Here is a 7,933-nt window from a genome sequence, read left to right on the forward strand (position 1 = left end):
ACAAGTTTCAAGGATACAAAGAAATAACATTTATTTACAATAACATATATACACACAACAGCAGCAACCTCGCTTACTGCTTACTCCTTCCTGCTCGTTCCAAACTGGCCAGCTTTCTTTATACAGGGAGTCTGCTAATGATTTCTCCGCCCCCCCCTCATTGGGGAAGCTCATACTCCCACAGGATTGTGGGATTGTCATTAGTCCCCAGCCAATGGTAAGCAGGCAGGTTATAACAGAGGGGTTATTGGGTTACGGGGATAGGGCTTAACTGGGTCGGTGCAGACTCGATGGGCCGTATGGCCTCCTTCTGTACTGTATATTCTACGTTCTATGTCCTATAAGCAACAAAGTCCCAACAGAAACATATGGATCATTCTAAATCAAATCTGAATGTTATTTACGCTTCTAGAACAGTCGATCTTGTGGTGCCTAGTGAATGATGCAGCAGGCTCAAGAGGCTGAATTGCCTACTCCTGCTCCGAGTCCTTACCTACCAGTTATTTTTTCCTCTCTCTCTCTGTCTCCCTCTCTATCTGTCTGGATGGATTTGTGTGGATGGATTTGTTTATTGTCACGTGTACAGAGAAAAGTATTTTTCTATGAGCAGCTCAAACAGATCATTTAGTACATGAAAATAAAATAAAAGGAAAATACATAATAGGGCAACACAAGGTACACAATGTAAATACATACACACCGACATCGGGTGAAGCATACAGGAGTGAGGTATTAATCAGTTCAGTCCATAAGAGGGTCGTTTAGGTATCTGTTAACAGCGGGGAAGAAGCTGTTTTTGAATCTGTTTGTTCTCAGACTTTTGTCTCTCCTGCTCGATGGAAAAGTTGGAAGAGCGAGTAAACCGGGTGGGAGGAGTTTCTGATTATGCTGCCCGCTTTCCCAAGGCAACCGGAGGTGTAGATAGAGTCAATGGATGGGAGGCGGGTTCACGTGATGGACTGGGCTGTGTTCATGACTCTCTGAAGTTCCTTGCAGTCTTGGGCTGAGCAGTTGCCATACCAGGCTGTGATGCAGCCAGATAGGATGCTTTCTATGGTGCATCTATAAAAGTTGGTCAGAGTCAGCGTGGTCATGCCAAATTTCCTTACTTTCCTGAGGAAGTGTAGGCGCTGTTGTGATTTCTTGGTCGTAGCGTCAATGTGGGTGGACGTGGGTGGATGAAAGTTTTCAGCTAGAATGATACTTAAAACCGTCTGGCAAAGAGTGAGGAATGGGAGAGTCTTCAAGGTCCTTACTAGCTGGCCACCTTCACAGAATTGAAACAAAAGATGGAACTCTGCAGAAAACCCGCCTTCTTCTTGAAAGTTTCTTTTTTTTTTAGAAAATATTTTATTGAGGCATTTATAATTTTACATTTTAAATAATAAAGAGATCCAACATATACAAAACCCCACAATAACATACCCAACTCCCCCCAGCACTAGACCCCAACTAAGGGCAGCACGGTAGCACAAGTGGATAGCACTGTGGCTTCACAGCGCCAGGGTCCCAGGTTCGATTCCCCGCTGGTCACTGTCTGTACGGAGTCTGCACTTTCTCCCCGTGTCTGTGTGGGTTTCCTCCGGGTTTCCTCCCACAGTCCAAAGACGTGCAGGTTAGGTGGATTGGCCATGCTAAATTGCCCTTAGTGACCAAAAAGATTAGGAGGGGTTATTGGGTTATGGGGATGGGTGGAAGTGAGGGCTTAAGTGGGTCAGTGCTGACTCGATGAGCCGAATGGCCTCCTTCTGCACTGTATGTTCTATTTATGTACTATGTACCCATACATTAGATTCCCTGCCCTTATTCGTCACTTCCATGCCTCCCCTTCCACCCCTCCTCCCCCACCACCTGCTGACGGTCAATTCTCCTTGAAGAAGTCGACGAACGGCTGCCACCTCCAAGCGAACCCCTGTAACTGGTTTAGCACAGTGGGCTAAACAGCTGGCTTGTAATGCAGAACAAGACCAGCAGCGCGGGTTCAATTCCCGACCAGCTTCCCCGAACAGGCGCCGGAATGTGGCGACTAGGGGCTTTTCACAGTAACTTCATTGAAGCCTACTTGTGACAAGCGATTATTATTATTATTGTGGAGCCCTTCAGGCGAACTTAATTTTCTCTAGAATAAGAAACCCTGCCATGTCACTGACCCAAACCCCCGACTTTGGAGGCTCCGAATCCCTCCATCCCAGTGAAATCCGTCTCCGGGCCACCAGAGAGGCAAAGGCCAAGACGTCGGCCTCTCTCCCCGCCCCCCCTCCCCTCCCCCGGGATCCCGGGTCTTCCGACACTCCAAGTATTGTCACCTCTGGACTTGGAGTCACTCTCCCTTCCAGGACCTCTGACACGACATCTGAGAATCCCTGCCAAAATCCCCTTAGCCTCGGACACGCCCAAAACATATGTACATAGTTCACAGGACCTAACCCACACCGCCCACACCCATTCTCCACCTCCTCAAAAAACCTGCTCATCCGGGTCACCGTCATATGAGCCTTGTGGACCACCTTGAATTGGATCAGGTAAGCCTGGCTTACGACGAGGATACATTGACTCTCCTCAGGGCCTTCTCCTGGGACCTGCCTCCAGACACCAACCCGCACTTGCAAGTACCGGAACCCATTCCCCCTTTGCAACTCAAACCCTTCTCTAGCTCCTCCAGGCTCGGGAAATCCTCCTCAATGAAGAGATCCCCAAATCTCTCAATCCTTGCCACTGCCACGACCTGAAGCCCCGTCCAGGCCCCCTAGAGCGAACTGGTGATTGTCACAGATCGGTGACCACAACCACACCCCCTCCAGTCCCATGTGCTGCTTCCATTGCCCCCACACTCTCAGGTCTGCCACTACCACTGAGCTTGTGGAGTACCAAGCCAGCTAGAATGGCATAGGTGCCGTGAACAAAGCCTTCAGCTTTACTCGTGCCCTTGCAAGATGCCGCCGCCATCCGCTCCCACACCGACCACTCTCCCACTACCCATTCCCTAACCATCGCTATATTAGCCGCTCAGTAGGAATTGATAAAGTTCGGAAGGGCCAAGCCCCCCTCCCCACGCCCCGCTCAAGAAGGACCTTCTTCACGCTCGGTGCTTTCCTGGCCCAAATAAAACCCGAGATCACCGCATTCATCTTCCTAAAAAATGCCTTAGGGATGAAGATTGGAAGACACTGAAACACGAACAGCAATCTCAGGAGGACTGTCATTTTCACAGTCTGTACATCCCCGCCAATGACAGCGGGAGCACATCCCACCTGCGGAAGTCCCTTTTAATTTGCTCAATCAACCTGCCCAAATTTAATTTATGAAGCTGACCCCAATCCCTTGCCACTTGAATCCCCAGGTACCTAAAACTCCCTCCCACCACTTTGTACGGCATCTCCCTCAGTCTCCTCTTCACCCCCTTGCCAGGATCGCAAAAACCTCACTCTTACCCATATTCAGTTTGTAACCTGAGAACCGCCAAATTCCTCCAGTATTCCCATAATTACTGCAATCCCCCCAACTGGTCTGTTATATACAGGAGCAAATTGTACGCATAGAGCGAGACCCTATGCTCCAGCCCCACTCTCACTATCCTCTGCCAAATGTTCGATGCTCGCAGGGCCATTGCCAAAGGCTCTATGTCCAGGGCAAACAGTAGTGGGGAGAGTGGACACCCCTGTCTCGTCCCCCGACACAGGCTAAAATATTCTGATCAAACCCAGTTTGTCCTTACATTAGCCACCGATGCCTGATATAACAACCGGACCCAATCTACAAATCTCTGCCCAAACCCAAACCCCACAAATACTTCCACTTCACCCGATCAAAGGTCTTTTCTGCATCCATTGCCACCACCATCTCAACCTCGCGCCCCTCCGCAGGCATCATTATTACATTAAGGAGCCGCCTAATGTTGGACGTCAGATGCTGTCCCTTAACAAATCTCGTCCGGTCCTCCCCTATTACCACTGGAACAATCCTCTATACATCTTTGCCAGAAATTTCACATCCACATTTAGCAGAGAGATTGCCCTATACGACCCACAGCTCTCCGGATCCTTCGCCCGCTTCCAAATAAGAGAAATTGATGCCTGCGATAACGTTGGGGCAAGCACTCCCCGCTCCCTTGACTCATTAAAAGCCTTTACCAGGAACGGTCCCAGCAGCCCTAAAAACGTTTTGCAGAACTCAACTGGGTATCCGTCTGGTCCCGGGGCTTTGCCCGATTGCATAACCCCCCAACCCTTCTATAACCTCCCCAAGCCAGACTGGGGCTCCCAAATCCTCCACCAACTCCTCATCTATCTTCGCGAATTCCAGTCCCCCCAGAAATCGCTTCATCCCCTCCTCCCCGGCTGGGGGTTCCGATTTATACAATTTCCTGTAAAACTCCCGAAACACATCATTCACCCCCACCGGATCCAGAACCCCCTTACCCCCTGTATCCCTCACTTTCCCAATCTCTCTTGCCTCCTCCTGTTTCCTCAGCTGGTGTGCCAACATCCTGCTAGCTTTTTCCCCATATTCATACACCATCCCCTTTACCCTCCTCAGCTGTCCCACCGCCTTACCTGCGGACAGGAGCCCAAATTCCAGCTGCAGTCTCTGACGCTCCTTTAAAAGCCTGTCATCCAGAGACTCCGCATACCTCCTGACCACCTGTAAGATTTACCAATCTATCCAACTCCGCCCGCTCAGCCTTCTCCTTATGGGCCCAAATTGAGATGAATTCCCCCCTAATCACCACCTTCAGTGCCTCCTAAACCAGCCCCGCCGAAACCTCACCCGTGTCATTGATCCTTATGTATCCCCAAATGGCCTCCGTCACCCGCTCACACGCTTCCTCCTCTGCTAGCAGCCCCACATCCAACCTCCATTGCGGGCGCTGGGCCTTTCCTTTGCTGACTTGTAAGTCCACCCAATGCGGGGCGTGGTCTGACACCACTATTGCTGAATATTCAGCATCCAGCACCTCAGCCAGCAGTATCTTATCCATAACAAAAAAGTCTATCCGGGAATACACCTTATGCACATGGGAAAAGAATGAAAACTCCTTGCTCCTCGGCCTCCTAAATCTCCACGGATCGACCCCTCATATGCTCCATGAACTTCCGGAGCTCCTTTGTCATAGCTGATACCTTCCCAGACCTAGAACTCGACTCGTCCAACCCTGGATCTACAGCCGTATTAAAATCTCCCCCCATAATCAGTTGATGTGAATTGAGGTCCGGTATCTTCCCCAGTATTTGTCTAACAAACTCAACATCACCCCAGTTCAGGGCTTATATATTTACCAATACCACGACCATTCCCTCCAACTTTCCAATAACCATAACATATCTACCCTCCCGGGTCCACTTCGATATTTCCCACCTCGAATGCCACCCGCTTATTTTTTTTTTTTGTTTTTTTTTGGTAAATATAAAAAAAAAAATAATATTTTATTGAAAATTTTTGGTCAACCAACACAGTACATTGTGCATCCTTTACACAACATTATAACAATACAGATAATAATGACCTTTTTTATTTAAACAAGAACAAAAGAAAACAACAACAAATAAATAAATATTAAATAAAAAAAAATTAAAAAAAACTAGCCCTAATTGGCAACTGCCTTGTCTCAGGCCACACCCCCCCCCCCCCCCCCCCCCCACACCCCCACCCCCCAAGTCCTGGGCTGCTGCTGCTGCCTTCTTTGTTCTCCCCTATCTATCTTTCCGCAAGATATTCGACGAACGGTTGCCACCGCCTAGTAAACCCTTGAGCCGACCCCCTTAGGACGAACTTAATCCGCTCTAACTTTATGAACCCCGCCATATCATTTATCCAGGTCTCCACCCCCGGGGGCTTGGCTTCTTTCCACATTAGCAATATTCTGCGCCGGGCTACTAGGGACGCAAAGGCCAAAACATCGGCCTCTTTCGCCTCCTGCACTCCCGGCTCTTGTGCAACCCCAAATATAGCCAACCCCCAGCTTGGTTCGACCCGGACTCCTACTACTTTCGAAAGCACCTTTGTCACCCCCATCCAAAACCCCTGTAGTGCCGGGCATGACCAAAACATATGGGTATGATTCGCTGGGCTTCTCGAGCACCTCGCACACCTATCCTCCACCCCAAAAAATTTACTGAGCCGTGTTCCAGTCATATGTGCCCTGTGTAATACCTTAAACTGAATCAGGCTTAGCCTGGCGCACGAGGACGACGAGTTTACCCTGTTTAGGGCATCTGCCCACATCCCCTCCTCAATCTCCTCCCCTAGCTCTTCTTCCCATTTCCCTTTTAGTTCGTCCATCATAGTCTCCCCTTCGTCTCTCATTTCCCTATATATATCCGACACCTTACCGTCCCCCACCCATTTCTTTGAGATGACTCTGTCCTGCACCTCTTGTGTCGGGAGCTGCGGGAATTCCCTCACCTGCTGCCTCGCAAAAGCCCTCAATTGCATGTACCTGAATGCATTCCCTTGGGGCAACCCATATTTCTCGGTCAGCGCTCCCAGACTCGCAAACTTCCCATCCACAAATAGATCTTTCAATTGCGTTATACCTGCTCTTTGCCACATTCCATATCCCCCATCCATTCCCCCCGGGGCAAACCTATGGTTGTTTCTTATCGGGGACCCCTCCAGTGCTCCGGTCTTTCCCCTATGTCGTCTCCACTGTCCCCAAATCTTCAGTGTAGCTACCACCACCGGACTCGTGGTATAGTTCCTTGGTGAGAACGGCAATGGGGCTGTCACCATAGCCTGCAGGCTGGTCCCCCTACAGGACGCCCTCTCTAATCTCTTCCACGCCGCTCCTTCCTCCTCTCCCATCCACTTACTCACCATTGAAATATTAGCGGCCCAATAATACTCACTTAGGCTCGGTAGTGCCAGCCCCCCCCTATCCCTACTACGCTGTAAGAATCCCTTCCTCACTCTCGGAGTCTTCCCGGCCCAAACAAAACCCATAATACTCTTTTCTATCCTTTTGAAAAAAGCCTTCGTGATCACCACCGGGAGACACTGAAACACAAAAAGGAATCTCGGGAGGACCACCATCTTAACTGCCTGCACCCTCCCTGCCATTGACAATGCTACCATATCCCATCTCTTGAAATCTTCCTCCATCTGTTCCACCAACCGCGTCAAATTTAGCCTGTGCAATGTGCCCCAATTCTTAGCTATCTGGATCCCCAGGTAACGAAAGTCTCTTGTTACCTTCCTCAACGGTAGGTCTTCTATTTCTCTACTCTGCTCCCCTGGATGCACCACAAACAGCTCACTCTTTCCCATGTTCAATTTATACCCTGAAAAATCCCCAAACTCCCCAAGTATCCGCATTATTTCTGGCATCCCCTCCGCTGGATCCGCCACATATAGTAGCAGATCATCCGCATATAAAGATACCCGGTGTTCTTCTCCTCCCCTAAGTATTCCCCTCCATCCCTTGGAACCTCTCAGCGCTATCGCCAGGGGCTCAATCGCCAGTGCAAACAGTAATGGGGACAGAGGACATCCCTGCCTTGTCCCTCTATGGAGCCGAAAATATGCCGATCCCCGTCCATTCGTGACCACACTCGCCACTGGGGCCCTATACAACAGCTGCACCCATCTAACATACCCCTCTCCGAACCCAAATCTCCTCAACACCTCCCACAGATAATCCCACTCCACTCTATCAAATGCTTTCTCGGCATCCATCGCCACTACATGCAGCCTTTGCCTTTCCCTATACAGTCCCTCCTCCGGTGCTTCCGCATACTGTCTGTCCACCCTCAAAAGTTCTTGCAACAACCGCTCCCGTTCCTTACTCTCCTGCTTCCCTTTATGTGTCCTTATTGATATCAGCTCCCCCCTAACCACCGCCTTCAACGCCTCCCAGACCACTCCCACCTGAACCTCCCCATTGTCATTGAGTTCCAAGTACTTTTCAATGCATCCCCTCACCCTTAAGCACACCCCC

This window comes from Scyliorhinus torazame, chromosome 9, assembly GCF_047496885.1.
Source record: "Scyliorhinus torazame isolate Kashiwa2021f chromosome 9, sScyTor2.1, whole genome shotgun sequence".
Lineage (NCBI taxonomy): Eukaryota > Metazoa > Chordata > Chondrichthyes > Carcharhiniformes > Scyliorhinidae > Scyliorhinus > Scyliorhinus torazame.